The sequence below is a fragment of the Peromyscus maniculatus genome, chromosome 9, assembly GCF_049852395.1.
Source record: "Peromyscus maniculatus bairdii isolate BWxNUB_F1_BW_parent chromosome 9, HU_Pman_BW_mat_3.1, whole genome shotgun sequence".
In the NCBI taxonomy this organism is placed as follows: Eukaryota; Metazoa; Chordata; class Mammalia; order Rodentia; family Cricetidae; genus Peromyscus; species Peromyscus maniculatus.
In genome coordinates, this window is record NC_134860.1 from 9,729,406 (window position 1) to 9,746,475 (window position 17,070).

The 17,070-nt window shown below is 46.9% G+C and overlaps 1 protein-coding gene across 3 annotated transcripts in view; it reads right to left on the bottom strand.

Moving 5' to 3' along the window:
- Positions 1-13,961, bottom strand: part of Wdfy4 (WDFY family member 4) — a 254,176-nt gene extending 240,215 nt beyond the window's left edge. The window contains exons 1-2 of one of the 3 annotated variants that reach the window (XM_076544367.1): positions 13,805-13,961; positions 5,776-5,840 (exon numbers count right to left, since the gene is read on the bottom strand). The gene's annotated coding sequence lies outside the window, so the exon portion shown is untranslated. Of the gene's footprint in view, positions 1-1,659; positions 2,121-5,775; positions 5,841-13,804 lie in introns of those variants that run through there. The other 2 variants (XM_006976744.4, XM_076544368.1) reach the window with 2 other exon arrangements.
- Between the last annotated feature and the right edge of the window lie 3,109 nt (positions 13,962-17,070).

Sequence of the window (17,070 nt, forward strand, 5' to 3'; positions counted from 1 at the left end):
ATGAGTAGCTCCCAGGAATGGGAGTACTGTCCCCAAGACGATGAACCTATGCCAGGGGACATGAGGGGCAGATGGAACAAATGGCCATACTGAAGAGCAGAAAAGGGGGCAAGGCAAAAGGATCCCCAAGGGTGCTGCGCAAGGGCTCTGGATGTCCAGATTCTCAGGAGGAACAGGGCAAGGACCAGGCCACCACAGGACTTGACCTCTCAGATGACCCCATCAAACCCCTTGGTGATTCCCCACACTCCCACAGAAAATAAGCATTCCCACTTCCTAGCCAAGGCAAGTGGCACATATACCTTAGGAAGACAACCCTGAAGTCTGCTTCACAGGCCTCAGAAGAGGGAGGTAGCTCAGGTTGTTTCCAGAAGCTCTGGAATTCCCCTAAAGTCTAAGTGGACCACCCTTGCCAGGAACCAGTTGGGTCTGCAGAAACTTCTAAACACAGGACTTCCTTTTTCTAATCCCAGGCCACGATGCACTCCAGGCCAGCATACACACCTCTGTGGTTTTTGCAACAGCAGCTGAACACAGGAACTCTCCATGCCTTGCAGAACAGGCTGCTTTTGTATCTTGGTATGTGTACCAACTTCCACATTGCAAAAATGGCCAACGAGCGCTTCCTCTGGCTGAGACCCTGAAGCTGAGCTATGGCATATGCTAGGAACAGCTCAATGATGGGAGGTTCAGCTCCAACCATAAGCCTCTCCACCACAGAAGCAGACATGTGGCTTAGCCTCACTGAGACTTAGAAAATGTTGCCTCAGAAAGCGTGGTCACACACAGATGGACATCTTCCAGCCGAACGGCCAGTGTTCTCTAAACACAGAAAATCTACTAGTCGGGGGTCATTATTCCCGTGTGTGGATGGGCTGTGCAAGACTGAGAATCCCAGACTCCAGAGTGACAGACCTGAAATCAAACTTCTAACAAGTGCCAGGAACAACGGCTACAGTCTCTAAGGCTGTAGCTCCCCTCCCCCACCTCCACTGCAGGCTGGCTTGGCCTAGCGGTCAACAGTGGAAGGGATATGGCTGGGACCTCCTGGGACACTCTTGCCAGCTACATTGCAGCGATTCCCAGGCTAAACTTGCCAAGTCGTTACCCAATGCTGTTACACCACCCTCAACTAGGCTCTGAGCTGGAACACCGCCCCCTCCAGTGGCATCTAGCACAGGCCTTGTAGCCTAAGTCCGTGGACTAAACTCTACTTGCCAGGCTCTGTATGGTGGGTTATTGGATTATTGCTCATAGAAAGAGTACAATTATCTAAATCCACACCCAGGACCTCAATGGTCACTGTCAGGGAAGCCAGGGAAACAGCTAAACAGATGTTGAGCAAAGAGGTACCTACCTGAGGACATGGAGAGACCTGTGGCCCAAACTGGGGAGGGCCTGGAGATCTGGAAAGGCTGCCCTGAGTGCTATGATGGGCACTGTAAGATTAGGATAAGCAGCTGAGAAAAGGGGACAGGCAATCTGGGCAGTGTAAGCATTTGAGGACATATTCTCTTTCTCAAGAGAAACCAGAGCAGAGGAAGCCAGGATCAGAGACAGCCATGCACGTGACAGAGCTGAGAATACCTGGCTGGCAGGCCCTGGTCCTGTAAAGCTGCTCTGGGGTGACCTCAGCAAAGAAGGAGATGGGTGTCTTACATCAACCTTCTGCTGGCTTCTTCTGGCTTCTTCTGGCTTCTGCTGGCTTCTGCTAGCTTCTGCCGGGCCAGGCCTACTCTCCAATTGCTCACAGCCTCAGGAACAAGAGTCAGGGAAAGTGATACTCATATGCAAAGCCTGAAGTAGTCCTAGGAGGAGAGCAGAGTATACTCTGGGGAGCCCAGAGAAGGAGCTGTCAGGGGTGATGTGGAGTTGGTAAGAAGTGGGAGGTGGGAGATGAGGCTCTGAGGAATCAGGGGTAGAAGTAAGCCACATGGAAGTGTGTTGGGGAAATTGAAATTACGTGGGTGGTTTGATTTCAATGGCCCCCATAGGTTCATATATCTGAATGTTTTCCCTGTTGGTGGAACTCTTTGGGAAGGATTAGGAGGTGTGGCCTTGTTGAAGGAGGTGTGTCACTGCAAGTGGGCTTTGAGATTTCAAAAACCCACTCTCCATTCCCAGTAATCTCCCTTTCTCCCTCTCTCTCTCTCTCCCCTCCTTCTTCCCCAGGCCCCCCTGCCTCCTCCTTATTGACGACATGTGAGTTCTCAGCTACTGCTTTAGCGCCATGCCGTGCCTGCCTGCCGCTGTGCTCCCCACCGTGATCATCATGGACGACTGACTCACCCTCTAAAACTGTATGTAAGCCCCCCAACTAAATGTTCCTTTTATAAGTTGCCTGGGTCATGGCATCTCTTCACAACAATAGAACAGTACCTAAGGCAGCGTGGGAGAGGCTGAGCTGAAGTGTGGCTGCTTCCGTGCAGCTGGAAGGGCATAGGGCAGATGGAGGGCAGGAAGTGGGGGCAGGTCACACAGGTCTCTAGATTCAGCTGCCCCCAGCTCGTTTGTCAGTTTCTGGAAGAAGCAAAATGCTTATGCCTCTGATGTCACTGATTCGGGCTAGGAAGATTTGTGACCTTCCTAGACAGCTTGGGTTGTTGCACGACCATTCTAATTTAGCTAATTCAATATCTCCTATAACTTGTTCAGAATACAGGGGCGGGGAGACTAAATTGTGAATCATGCCTGGAAATTCACAGGCTTGGCCTTTTAAGAATTGAGTACCTCTTGGGGCTGGAGAAATGGCTCAGCAGTTAAGAGCATTAGCTGCTCTTCCAGAGGACTCGGGTTCAATTCTCAAAGCCCACATGAAACTCATAACTGTCTGTAACTCCAGTTCCAAAGGATCTGACACCTTCACAGAGACAAGCGTGCAGGCAAAACACCAATGCACAAACAATAAAAATAATTTTTTTAAAAAAAAAATTGAGTTCCTCTCAATTCTTAGATCATTGAACCACCGCCAAACGAGGGCCAAACCACCTTGGGAATCATCAAACACATCACGAGACAAGAGCCAAGCCTCGGTCACCGGGAGTTCAAGCTTTCGTGCTGTGAGAGAATGCTTCTCTTCTGCACCAAGTAAATCTGGGCCTGAGAACACTGCTTTGTGGGAAGCTCCACTCTTGGACTGCAGAGAAAAACAGTCATGTCCTGATGACATGATGATCATTCACCCATGGCTTCCCTCACCAAGCAAAGCAAGACTTCAGCCTTGGCCGGCGTCTCCCCACCTCTGCGACTCAGTGTCCCGCTTGCAACCCCGGGTACTTGACTAGATGTTCCCTAAGGAGCTGTTTGCCCACGCAACTCTGCTTTGCAAATAAGCCCACTGCAGTTCACAGACGTCAGCCTTCTCCTCTGAGAGCTGAATGTTTGTTTAACCGGAATGAGTTTCCACTAGAACTTATTAATGTGCCAGAAATATTTCTTAAGCCAGACCTGAGTTTTCCTTGTGTCCAGGAGGAGCGAGAGTGGGACCCAAGAGAAACGAGAGGTGCCAAGGGACCCAACAATGCTACACAAGTGGGTGAAAGTCTGATTGGGTGCCTGGTTCCTCTGCGGTGTCTCCAGGCAGCTGTGGGTAGATGCTGCACTGTCCATCACTGCTTCTCAGCCCTTCCTCCACCTGGCCATGGCAAGCCTGGCTGCCCACAGCCTCACACTCTACCCTGCACGGTCAGATGACGTAGGCACACAGGTCCGTCAGGCCACTGCTCCTCCTCTCAGTTATCTACACGGCTTCCCATGTCCTCCAGGAGCAGTCCCAGGCTCCAAGCCTAGTTTCCCACTGCGTCCCCAATGGGATCTGGCCAAAGCGGCTGTTCACGCCCGTCCATCATGACCCTCTCTCTTTAACTCAGCCAGCCCTTGCCTCTGGGAAGCAGAGGCTACACACATTCAAATCACACAGCCTTCCAGAAATAACCCCTCCCTCTCCAGCCCCCAACTCCTCAAATGTGGAGTCCCCACATTGCCTGTAATACCAGGGGCTCTCTCAGTTTCTTCCCTACTTCTCATGACTCATGAACAGAATTTCTTTGTAGGGCTTGTATTTCCTCAAGTAGGTTTCTATCAATTATGAAATGTCACAGTTGTTTCATTAACATGTTTTGGGGATGCGTCATATTAAGCCAATCAAAAATCAGCCTATTCGGGGATGTTAAGTAATGTGAGCAAAGACGTATTTCCTGGTAGGAAAGCCCTGTTTGGGGCAGGTAATTGGGATAGACTTCTTGCCAGGATCAGAGACACATCGTTCTGAAGGGCGCAGATCTCCCTTCCTCTCTACCAAGCACTGCCTGGGTACTCAGCTACAGTAAGTGTCACAGCCCACAGGCCTATGAAAGGAACAGCCCCTGTATTCTGATGGTAGGGCAGTGACTCCACCCACTACCCTTTATTGAAGGATGTCTTCCACCTGAAGGTTGAGATCTCCTCACCCTTGCTACCCAGACCCAAGTGGCCCTTCCCACTTCCTTCAGAGCTGCTGCTCAGGCACAGATTCCCTCCCCAACCCCAAGCCCCACCCCCTACCCCCTATTCCTCCACTCCCACCCCTGCCTGGGGGAAAGCCAGTGCTCAGCCAGGCCTCATTCCGAAGCATCCCTGGCCAGAGCTGCCAAAGGCGGTCTTTTCCTCTTTTAAAAGGCATTTGTTCTCAAGGCAGAGACATAGGAGACGGCTACAGAACCTTTCACCTTGCCTTGGTTCCATTAACCTAACCTCAACCTGCAGCACCTGGAGCCTCTCTCCTGGATTCTATCATGGTCCCAGGGAGCCAGGGGCAGAAGTGTGGGCTCTCTGTGACACCGTGACAGGAGCAGACATTATCGATGCTACACCTCAGCCAGCCTCCTGCACGTGGTTTTCTCTTTTTTCCCATGTATATTACGCTTATTTACTGTTGACTGAATATCTCGATGATTTTGCAGATATATTTTAATCTACTAATTCTTTGAGAATTTCATACAATGTATTTTTATTATGTTCATGCCCCCATTTCACTGTAATTTCCTATCCTTTTATTGTTTTATAACTCTTTCAGTCCAATTTTTGTTGCCCATGTACTCCTGGGTGTGGCACCTCCCACTGGAGAGGGACAGATTTACCAGGATCCATGCCCTTAAAGAAAACTGACTCTCCCTCCTCCTGGAACCATCAGCTGTCCATAGCTACTCAGGGGTCAGAGCTTGTGAACATCACACACCACACCTTGTGCTAAAATGTTGACTGCCATGAGCTCATGAGTTCAGCGGTCCTGTTACCTCCAGAAGACACTGTTTTGCTCTGGTCCTCCCAGATCTCTGACTCTCAAACACTTTCTGCCCTGCTCTTCTGCAATGCTCCCTGAGCCTTGGGGAGGGGGATGTGTGGTACAGATGTCCCATTTATGGCTCAGCACTTCGATCCGTTGTGAGTTTCTGCATTAATCACCATCCACTGCACAAAGAACTTTCTCTAATGAGATTTTAAAATTCTCACAGAAGCACAAAAGATCTCAAATATCCCAAACAATCCTGAGGAACAAAAACATTGCTGGACAAACCCTTGATATCAAGTTATTCTACAAAACAATGGCAATGTCACAAAAACAGACACAAGGATCCATGGACTGGAATAGAGGACCCACATATAGCTCTATGTAACTACAGATACCAGTAGCCAGCAAAGATACTGGAAACGTGCATTGGAGAAAAGACACATTGACAGCAAATGGTGTTGGGAAACCTGGACTTCAGCTGCAGGAAAATGAAAACAGATCCTTACCTCTTACCCTGCACAGTTCCAAATGGATCGGAGATCTCAGGGTTACACCTGAACCTCTACAACTTCTAGGAGAAAGAATAGAGAGTGCATTTCAGGCTATAGGTTCTGGGGGGACTTTCTGAGTAGGACCCCAACTGCCCAGGAAGTGAGACCAACAATCAGGATGTGGGACTATACGGAATTCAAAGGCTTCTCTGCTAAACCAGTGAACTGCCTGAAGAGGCAGCCTAGAGAATGGGAGAAAAGCTTTGTCAGATGTGCATCTGACAGTGGACTGGTGTCCAGAATGCACAGGAACAAAAAATAATTAATTAATTAATACCCTCAACACCAAGAAAACAAACAACTAAATTAACAGTAGGCTATGGAACTGAACAAAGAGTTCTCAGATAAATACAATTGGATAAGAAATATTTTTAAATGTTCACCGTCCTTAACCATCCACCAGGGAAATATAAATTAAAGCTACTTGGAGGCTTCATCTTACCCCAGTCAGAATGGCTAAGATTAAGAAAGCAAAAACCACCAAGTGCTGGCGAAGGTGTGGGGGATGGGGACACTTATCCACTGTTGATGGGGATGCAAATTGGTGTGACCACCATGAAAATCAGTGTGGAAGTTCCCCAAAAAGCTAGAATAGATCTACCACATGACCCAGCTGTACAACTCCTGGGCAGATGCACAAGACTGTTTCCTGCTACAGAGACCCGGGCTCATCCACCTTCATCACTGCTCCATTCACAATAGTGAGGACCTGGAAACACCCTAGAAGTCCATCAGCTGAGGACTAGATAATGAAAATGCTGTGCCTATATACAACAACATTTTATTCAGATGTAACGAAAAATGAAATTCTGGAATCTACAGGTAAATGGTTGAGCTGGAAAACATTACACTAAGTGAAGTCACCCAGACCCAGAAAGACAAGCATCATGTAGTCTCACTCCTCAGATTTGTGCATTTAATTTGAAGCACTCATGGAATCCAGGAAGCTAGAAAGGGACCATGGGCGGTAGAGAGAGGGCCATGGTGTAGTACTGAAGATACAAGAGGGAAGATGAACAGTGAAGAGGGGGTTGAGTGGAGGGAGGTGTGGGAGGGGAGGGCAGAAGATGGGGTAGGGAGGAATAACTGACATTAAGGATATTTTTATATATTTTAAAACTGGTATTAGAGTATTATTTGAGCAGTTTTAATTTAAAAAATCAGTCAATGTGCATTTAGAAAGTTTTCTAATTATGCTGAAATAGGAAACATGATGAAATGTGTTTTGTTTGCTCTATTCCCACCCAAGTATACTATATAATTGATAGGTAAGATGGCTTAATTGTATAACTACCCACATTATATCATAAACATATAGTATGTTGATGTTTTTCTTAAACTATCAGAGTGAATCACCAAGACTCACCTTCTTTCTTTACCTGAGTCACCTCCCCCATGGCCCAGTGTTTGGGCATTCAGAGTGTCACCACCACTCATATGAGGGCTGCTGGCAGAGAGACCCATGCCGCAATGATTTTGCTTCCTTCGCATTGTATGAGACTGTGCATTCTTAAAAGATGATCTGACTAGTCATTTGGCCAAAGTGAAAAGAAGCGTCGCAGTTCTGCTACATGGTGACTGTCTGTCACATGGTGACTGTCCTCTGGACCCGTTAGTGATAGCGTGTCCAGTGCAAAGTGCATGGACTGACTGGGATCAAATCCCATCTCACTCACTGTCGGAGGGCAAGGGGCTTTCTGGAGAATGGGCTGAAGCTGTCGCACCCTGTGGTTTAGATGAATTCTGTCCCACTGCTGGTCACTGTGGACTCTAACTCCATTCTTCTTAGCAGCAATACTTCTTTCTTAGAATTAAGTGGACTAGCGGCTTTTCACTTCTCTGGCTTCTTGAATCATGTACCTTATGCCAGTCATGGAAGAAGAATTACCCTATCTCTGACAGGGGCTGTGAAGTACAACTATAAAGCCAGCCGTGAGTCCTAGCTACATGTGTAATTTGTACTTTCTGGTTGCCGCTATAAAGAAAAACTAAAAACCAATAGATTAAATTCATTTTAAGGTATATTTCCAAGTAGGCTCCCTACGTCTTCAAGTTCTACATCTAGGACAGAATATATTACAGGAAACTTTGCATCTGTGAACAGGCATGTATAGACTTCCTTGTCATAGCTCCCTTACCAATGCAGTACAACTGTTTGCATACCATTTGCATTGTACTAGATAGTTTGAGTATTTTTAAGTCATTTAAAGTATATGGGAGGTGTGAATAGGTTGTATGCAAATATTGTGGTATTTTATGTAAATGACTAAGCATCCTTGAGTTTCGGCATGAGTGGTGGATCCTAGAATCTTGCAGATTCTTGGTTCTAATGCCACATGTCCAAAATAGTTCCATTTCATTATTTCCCAATATTTTTAAGTGTTAGTGAAACACCTTACATTTTGATATTTCCTAATATCCTTGAACTTTGGTATGCCTTTCAAATTTGCAGTGCATCTCAATTTTTGGGCTGGCCGAGTTTCAAACACCGCTCATCTTCTGTATTTGAAAGGACAGATCTAGACTTTGAGATGCAAGTCCTGAACATGTGCAGGTGCTTCAGGTGGGACCAGCAGCCAAAGGCTTAGGAATATTGTCAGGAAACATCATTCTGTCTGGATGCTCATAGTTTGAAACACTTGCAGGGAGATAACAAATATAAAGACCTCATTGTAAGTAAAATGAGGGCTGGCCCCACCAGGATGGAGCCGATGAATTCTGGTAGCTCACTCCTCCTCCCTCCACAATTGGCCAGGCTGCCTTATTCACTTAATAGGAACTAGATTTGGGGGAGGGATGGTGCCAGCACTTGATGTTCAGGTCCATGTCGGTCTCCACCGTCTCATGTCCCTGAACCACCACCTCCCAAATCTGTATCTATGCCCTTGGCCCAGCTCTGTGCACGGCAACCCCAGGCGTGCTGACACTAAGAACTCGTCGTCCATTTGCCTTTTCTACAACTGTCTATATCTAGTATGTGTTCAAACCCCACTCTCAAAGCAGTGTCTCAGATCTAACCAACTCAGTCCACTATCTCTCATCCTATCTCTGTGGCAAGCGGCTATCACCCCAGCCTGCATGAAGACACAAGCTCCAAAGCCTTGCTCTTTTCTTCTTCTCCTTCTCCTTCTCCTTCTTCTTCTTTTTTAATTAATTAAATTGTTTTCATTTATTTTACATCCCGACCTCAGTTCCCCCCACCCCATTTCCCATTCCCTCACCCCCACCCCCCACCCCACCCACCGCTTCCCCTCTGCCCCTCCCTACCATCCACTCCTGTTTCTGTTCAGAAAGGGGCGGGCCTTCCGTGGGTATCAACAAAGCATGGTATATCAAGTTGAGGTGGGACTAAGCTCTTTTCTTGCTTTTTCTGTTGCCTCCCACAACCTCTTCTCCAGATAAGAACCAGGACAACCCTGTTCTAACACGCCAAGGCTCATCAACAACAGTGCCAACTTTTTGCTTAATAACCTCGAGATGATATAAAATAAAAATCACTTAGGAGTCAATCTAAGCAAAATACATGCTGCTTTTAAGAGATAAAGTATCAAATTTTGTTGGACTATTTTTAAAGACCTACTTAAATAGGGAGACAAACCATGTTCATGAACTGGATAAGTTATCTTCATGAAGACGACAATTCTCCCTGAATTCTGTTTCAAACATGAGCACTGCTTTTCTGCTGAGCTCAATAAGTTAATTCTAAAATTTACATGAAAGAGTAAAGTATTGAAAAAGAAAGAAGAAAAATAGCAAGATTCTTTCCAGATATGAAGACTTACAATAAGCCTTCAGTAAACATTGTTGGTTAGTATTGGAAATGATAGACAAATTGACAAAACAGCCATAAATAGAGCCGTGTATAAAAGGTGACCTGACTTACTTCAGGGACACTGCATAATGGTGGCCTTTATAATAAACGCAACTAAAACCGTTGGCTAGCCACATGGGAAACCAATTATTGTTTATAAATGACCTGAAAGGAGCAGTGGGAGAATCTGGGGAAAGGAAGAGGAATAGTGAGAAAATGGGAAGATCTCAGGAAGTGGATGTAGGGAAAGTTCATGATAGACTTGAATGAAAGCATTCTTAACAGTTATGCCACAAAAAGAAGCAAAAGACAGAACGCTGTAACACTGAGTAGATGCTCATCTAGAATTTTAGATAAAGATAAAAGCCGCTAAACTACTGCCATTTTCTTAAACCAGTATGATTTCCAACTGTATTCTAAATACTTAGAGCTACACCCACAAAGAAGTGCGGATCTTACCCCTCATTAAAGGAGTTTCTTTTTGCAGCAGAAACCATTACAGAAACCCACCACTGGTCAAAACGCAGAGACTAAGGGACTGTGGCATGCTCCACACCAACTGATACATCAACAATGCAGCCCTACACTAAAGACTCAGGGAGAATCATGCAAGAGGGGGTGGGAAGACTGTAAGAGCCAGAGGCCCAGGAGGCCTGTGCTGAATAGTGTCCCCTGGGCATGGCAGGGAAAACACACACATAAGTCTCAACAATACAGTAGCCTGAACAAGTCCAGCATAACAGCAACACCAGTTGACATGCCAACATAGACAGGGAAACTTCCACATGGTTCTAACCCTACAAGAAGAGCTACAGTGGTCAATGGCTCTGAGAGAGAGAACAGCTTCCTCCAGGGACGAGCTCACTCACAGGATGTCCAGTCCCAAGTGGTCAGCCCTGGACACATGCACATATGAGCAACATTAAATGGACTAAGCAGGTTTTATATATGTATATATAATATATGTGTGTGTGCATATTTATACATATACACACAGATATATATGCATATATAATGTAGCAATAATAAAGAAGAGGCCATAGATTTGGGAAAGGGGGACACAAAAGGAGTTTGATGGGAAGGTGGGAGTGATATAAATATGGTACTCACATACAAAAATCTCAAAAAATAAAGTTGAATAACAAGAATAACCAAAAAACATATTTTAATGGCTACTTGACACTGAATAGGAGAAAATTAATTTCCAGATGGGCAAAGGACTGAAAAACAAAAAGCTGAAGTTCATTTACAAAATATTGTTGCTATCAAATGTTGGTGAAAACGTGGAACAGAAGCAGCTGTGCTATACTGCTGGGGGTAAGGTAAAATGATCCACACCATAGGTCCTCCGGTTCCACCCCTTCAGATTCAGCCGTACATGGGGGGAAGGGTACATGTAGGTGACAGGTAAATACTGTACCAGTTTGTAGAATGGCCCTGAACATCTACAGATCTAAGTGTGAGGGATGCCTTGGAAACAATCTTCAGAGTACACACTAAAGCTGAAGATAAGTTTATCTATGACCCATTCCATTTCTAGAATATACCATTTAGAGCAATTCTTACATATACCCTAGCATAATGTATACAAATAACCACAGCAGCACTGCTTGTAATAGTAAAAAAAAAGAAAAGAAAAGAGAAAAAAAGAACTAGAAATATCCCATGTGTCCATGAGCAGAATCTCAGAGTATTATGTTCATACGATAGAATGCTACACAGAATTAGATATTAGCAAATTAAAGGGGGTTGCAGAAATACAAACAAGTTTCAAACACAGCTTTGAGACAAGTAAGTCTTCAATAATATTTAATTCAGGCTGGAGAGATGGCTCAGAGGATGAAAACACCTGCTGTGTAAACATGTTGGCCTAAGTTTGGTTTCCTAGCTCCCACATACAGGCTAGTACAGCAACACAGATCTGTACCCCTGGATCCGGGAGGCAGAGATAGGCAGATCTCCTGGGCTTGCTGGTCAACCAGTCTATCCAAAAGGGCATCTCTAGGTTCAGAGACCTTGTCTCAAAGATTAAAATGCAGAGCAATATAGAAAGACATGTGATATCAAAGTCTACCCACCATATGTGCATGCACAGAGAAGTGTACCTGCACACATGTGCACACACATAAGATATACTTCAGGCTAGTGAAGTTCAAGAATGTATAAAACAAACCTCATACTGTCTTGGTTACTTTTCTTTTGCTGTGATAAAACACCATGACCAAGACAACTTTAAAAAGAAAGCCGCTAATCTGGAGCTTACAGTTCCGGAGCGTTAGAGTCCATGATGTCAGAGCAAGGGAACGGTGGCAGGAATAGCTGAGAGCTTAAGATGCATCTTAGGCTGCAACCAGGAGGCAGAGAGAGAGGCGCACACACTAGAAACAGAGTGAGACTTCGGAAATCTCAAAGCCCACCCCTAGTAACTCCCCTCCTCCAACAACACCACGCCTCCTAACCCTTCCCAAACAATTCCACCAACTGGGACCAAGTATTAGAATACATGAGCCTGTGACGGCATTCGCATTCACACACCACACATTATTAAACAATTCAGAGACTGGGGGAAACCAGAAATAAAAGCAAGGGAACAGTAACCGCAACCCTGGGACAACAGCTGCCTTGGAAGAAAAGGAAGGATGACTGTGCAAAGGCCCTCAAAGAAATGATGATCTTTAATAACAACACTCAGGGGCCAGCACGGGGATCTGGTTGTTCTTAACCCTCTGCCCCCAGTACTTGTCTGAGTTGTTCTCCATCTACTCAATGCTGAAAATGTTCAACATTGGGGTGGGGAATGGCTCAGCTGTTAGGAGCACTGGCTGCTCTTCTAAAGGTCTAGGATTCAGTCCATAGCACTCATGGTAGCGCACAACCATCTGTAACTCCAGTCCCAGGGTGTCTAGTGTCCTCTTCTGACTTCTGTGGGTACTGCATACACGTGGTGCACAGAAATGCATGCAGTCTAAACAAAATAATAATTATTTTTAAAAAGGAAATAAAGGAAGGAAGGAAGGAAGGAAGGAAGGAAGGAAGGAAGGAAGGAAGGAAGGAAGGAAGGAAGGAAGGAAGGAAGGAAAAGAAAATTCTTCCAGGCCTATAGGACTTCATCTCCCCACACCTGAGCCCACACCCACCTCTCTGGTTAGTCCCCAGCATGCCCCTGACCCCAAGCTACCACACTGGACTCCAGGCCTCCTTCCTGAAGGCTTTCAAGAGCAATTCTCAGAAAGCACAGTGCAGCAGCCCTGGGCTCCTTCAGTCTCCTCTCAGCAGACACGAGCCTCCCTGCCCTTCCTGCACACTGACCTCCACCCTACTTCATGTCACTGCACAGGGAACCACAGGCCTTCGTCCGCTGATTGTCCCTTACCAGTTTTGACTGTTCATTGAATGATTAAATGGATGGAAACGCAGACAATTATACCAAAAGTTAAATATTCCCTGGAAAGGTGGTGCACAGTGCCCTAGGTATCACTTTGGAGAGACTGGGACAAGGGATTGGCGCCCAGTTCTAGAAGGCTGGGTTTTGAAGGAGAAGAGACCCAACCCTCACCATCCGGCTGTTCCTATTTGTGCAGAAATGTTGGCATTCAAAGGTGGGGTGTGACAACTCAGGTGAAGGAATGAGGGCCTAAAGGGACTTCTGCTTACCAGCTCCTGGAGCAGGCAAGGGTGGGGCCAGCTAAGGGCAGGACCAGGTCTGCCCAGCTGTGCTGAAGGCCAGCGCGAGTGGCCCACCCTTCAGAAGCTACGCAGGGCCAAAGGGGGCGAGAGTGGCAGTCAGTGCCCCCTCTCTGTGCCTTGACAGCCGGCACAGGCCAGACCTAGCTCCCCAGCTGTGGAAGACGCCCACTCCTCAGCAGAGCCCAACGAAGGGACTTAGCCTGTGGCCAGGGGGCAAGGAATGAGTGATGCCTGGTCAGCTCGGCAAAGCCCACAAGTGACAAAACCCAGGCACTAAGTGGCGCTGACCACGACTGACCTCTGACTTCCTCACCACTGACTTCCTGCCACTCGGCTTTCCTTCTCCCGGCCACCCCAGACTCAGACTAGGTACCGATGGTCACACATGTGATCTACAGTTAGCTTTGCAGGAGGCAGTGGGTATCCCACCACAACCAACACCCCCCACAAGGCTGACCTGTCCTGTCCAAGAGCAGGAAGACGTACCTGGAGGGGTAGCATTCAAAGTCTGCTGGTGTCACATGGTGTGGCTACTCCCATCCCCAGCCTCCAACGGCTCAGCTCAGGGGAAGAGAAGACCTGGCCTCACATGGCAGCCATCAACAGTGTTTCATTATGAATCACTGGGACTGGGTTTCTCTTCATTTCCTGGAGAAAGCAGAAGTGGGAAGTCTGCAGATGCCTGCCCTGCTGCTCCCAGCCAATGACAGAGCGGCTTCGCTGATGACTGGCAGGGCAAGCTGGGTTTCACAAAAAGGTCCTGTGGGACTGTGTGCTCGGTGGCCGAGCAGAGCCAGGTGGGACCAAGGAACGTAAGGGAAAATGGAGCTGACTGCCCACATCTGAACTCTGTCCCTGCTGCTCACCAGGTCTGCATCCAGCAGGCTCAGGTCCATATGCCCCCCCACTCCTAACCCTCACCTCCCTGAGGCTCAATTTCAAATCCCTAGGAACTGAAGCTGAATGGTTTCCCTTCTCCAAATGGTTACGGTATGGGAGCAGACGGGTGGAATACCAATATGGAAGAATGACTTTCTAAGACCCCAGCAGAGCTCTCGGAGTCTCCACTGGATGGGAGAGACTGGGTTGGAGCAGAGACTTGGGGAAAGTCAAAAATACCGCTGTAGTTAAGCCAAGCACTCAGGGGAGTAAGAGAGGCAAAACCAAGGGCTAATGGCGGCAGGAGTGTGAGGTTCAGAAACACACACAGGAGCAAGCGGATATTGTCCTGATGGTGTCTTCCTTGTCAGCTGATGCTCTGCCCAGGTGACCTACACGACGATGTGGGACAGAGGGGGGAGGGCAAGGCTAAGCGGTGTCTCTAATTTTGATGTTGCTGCTTCCTGTGTTGAGAATGCACCAAGCTCCGATAACTCCACCTTCTCCTGTGGGGAAACTGATTGTGTAGTGCTTCACAATCATGCTCATCTGCACAACTCAGGCCCAGTGCAGAAGGCACCCACTAGAGAGCAGAGTGACCCCTTCCATAGGGAGGGTTCCAGAGGGACCCTTCATGGTCAAGGTCCTGAAAGTCAAAAATAATGCTACCCAAAGAGCAATGAGTGAGAAAGGCGTCACTACAGGGAACGACTGATGCAACTCAAGCTGATGTTATATCAGAAACAAGAGAAGTCAGAAGACAGTGGAGGCTGGAGTGCCCCTCCCCGTGATGGACTGTTGACGGCTTGATCTTGTGCACGTCTTCTGCGGGCAGGTCCAGCTGCTGTGAGCTAATGAGTACAGAGGTCCTGTCATGGTCAAAGACACTGTTTGACCCCGGTCCTCCATGACCTCGGACTCTTACTTCCTCCTTTCTTTCCTCCTCCTCCACGGTGTCTCCTGAGCTATTGCCAGTCAACAGTGGCTGCTACAGGAAGTGAGGGTCAATTTCCTGTGGAGAGAAGGTCCCTGGTGGGTTGGCCATATTCTGGTGGATGACGCCACAGCTGTGAGCCTATGGCCAGTGCTTGTCAGTCACAGTTACTAAAAATAAGAAAGAAAGAAAGAGAGAGAGAGAGAGAGAGAGAGAGAAAGAGAGAGAGAGAGAGAGAGAGAGAGAGAGAGAGAGAGAGAAGAAAGAAAGAAAGAAAGAAAGAAAGAAAGAAAGAAAGAAAGAAAGAAAGAAAGAAAGAAAGAAAGAAAGAAAGAAAGAGGGGGATGACTTGAGGGTGGGAAGAAAACATGGACGCCAGGAGAAGCTGGAGGGGGATGGAGAAGATGGAGATGCATTGAATGCATAAATGAAATCCTGAAAAATAAATGTTAACTCTGCACATTATGTAATAATGTAAGGAATCGGAACTAAGATTAAAAACTGCTACTGTTCTAACAGCTGCCAAGTGTGTGAGGACGGCATCGCGGTGTTTTCTCCTGTGTTTTTGTCTCATTACTTTCGTTAAAGCTTTGGAGTCAGGGTCTGTATTCTGCTCTGTAACCTGCGTTTGTTGGTGTTGTTTCACAGGAAGGGGCCACAAAAGCCTCAAGTTTTCTCTCTGCAGAGGCTCCCTGCCCTCTTTAAACACCTCTGTGCCTGGCACTATGCAGTGCTAGCATCCCATCTCTTTGTAGTTCACGGACATCACTCACACCCCCTGGATCTGAAGCACCACGCACAGCCACACACGTGCCCTGGCAGAACAGTTTTTCTTTTGGGGAAGTGGGAAGAGACAGCTGAAGCTCCGTTTTCACTCTTGGAGGCCTTTATGATGCCTCCCTGCTCGTGTGTGGCACTGCTAGAAACGGGGTGGGTGTGGCTTAGGTTTTTGTCAATTTGACACAAGCCAGAGTCATCTGAGAAGAAGGAATCTCAATTGAGAAAATGTCCCCCATCCGACTGGCCCTCTGGACATGGCTATGGGGCGTTTTCTTGATTGCTGATTGATGTGTAAGGGCCCAGCTCACTGTGGGTAATGTCATCCCCTGGCAATTAGGTGTATAAAAAAGCAGGTGAGCAAGCCAGGAAACCTCATTCCTCCATGGTCTCTGCTTCAGTTTCTGCGTCCAGATACCTGCCTTGAATTCCTGCCTTGGCTGCCCCAAGGATGAGCTGTAACCTGTAAGCTAAATAAACCATTTCTTCCCCAAGTCATTTTTGGTGATGGTATTTTATTACCACAATCAAAACCCAATTCGGTCTGGATCCTACCAGAAGAATATCAGGAAACCAAGGGTGACCACAGTGAGGATATAAGGAGGAGCTGGCTTCAAAGGTGAATGGCACATGGTGGGGGTGTATGGGCAACTAAATCTCTTTCAACAGCGGATATCAATTAAGGCACCTTTGTCAGAAAGCAACCGACTTATGTGGCTTTATTCTGAGCTCTATCCTTTTCCGCTGGTAGATGTGTTGGTATCCAAGTGAGTGCCATGATGTTTGCTTACTATGACTTTGAAATTTGGCATCATAGGACTTCCATATATATATATATTTGCTGAAAAGTCAAGTCTTCTTTGGGTCCATTTTAAGATTTTTGTATGTTTCATGAATAATCACGTTGGAATCTTGACAGTGTTTAGATTGGGCTTAGACATAAACTATAAAACTAAAGCCATGATGCTCCTAGAATGGAACAAGTATCTGTGCAACTGAGAGCAAAGACTTCCTAGAGCGGACATGGAAAGCAAGAGCCAGGAGAGAGAGAGACTGGAGCATCTGGCTGCATCCAAATCCATTTTCTTCTGACTAAAAGAAAACATGATTAAGGAAGCACATGTTATCTGATCAAGGACGTACCAGAACACATCCAAATCTC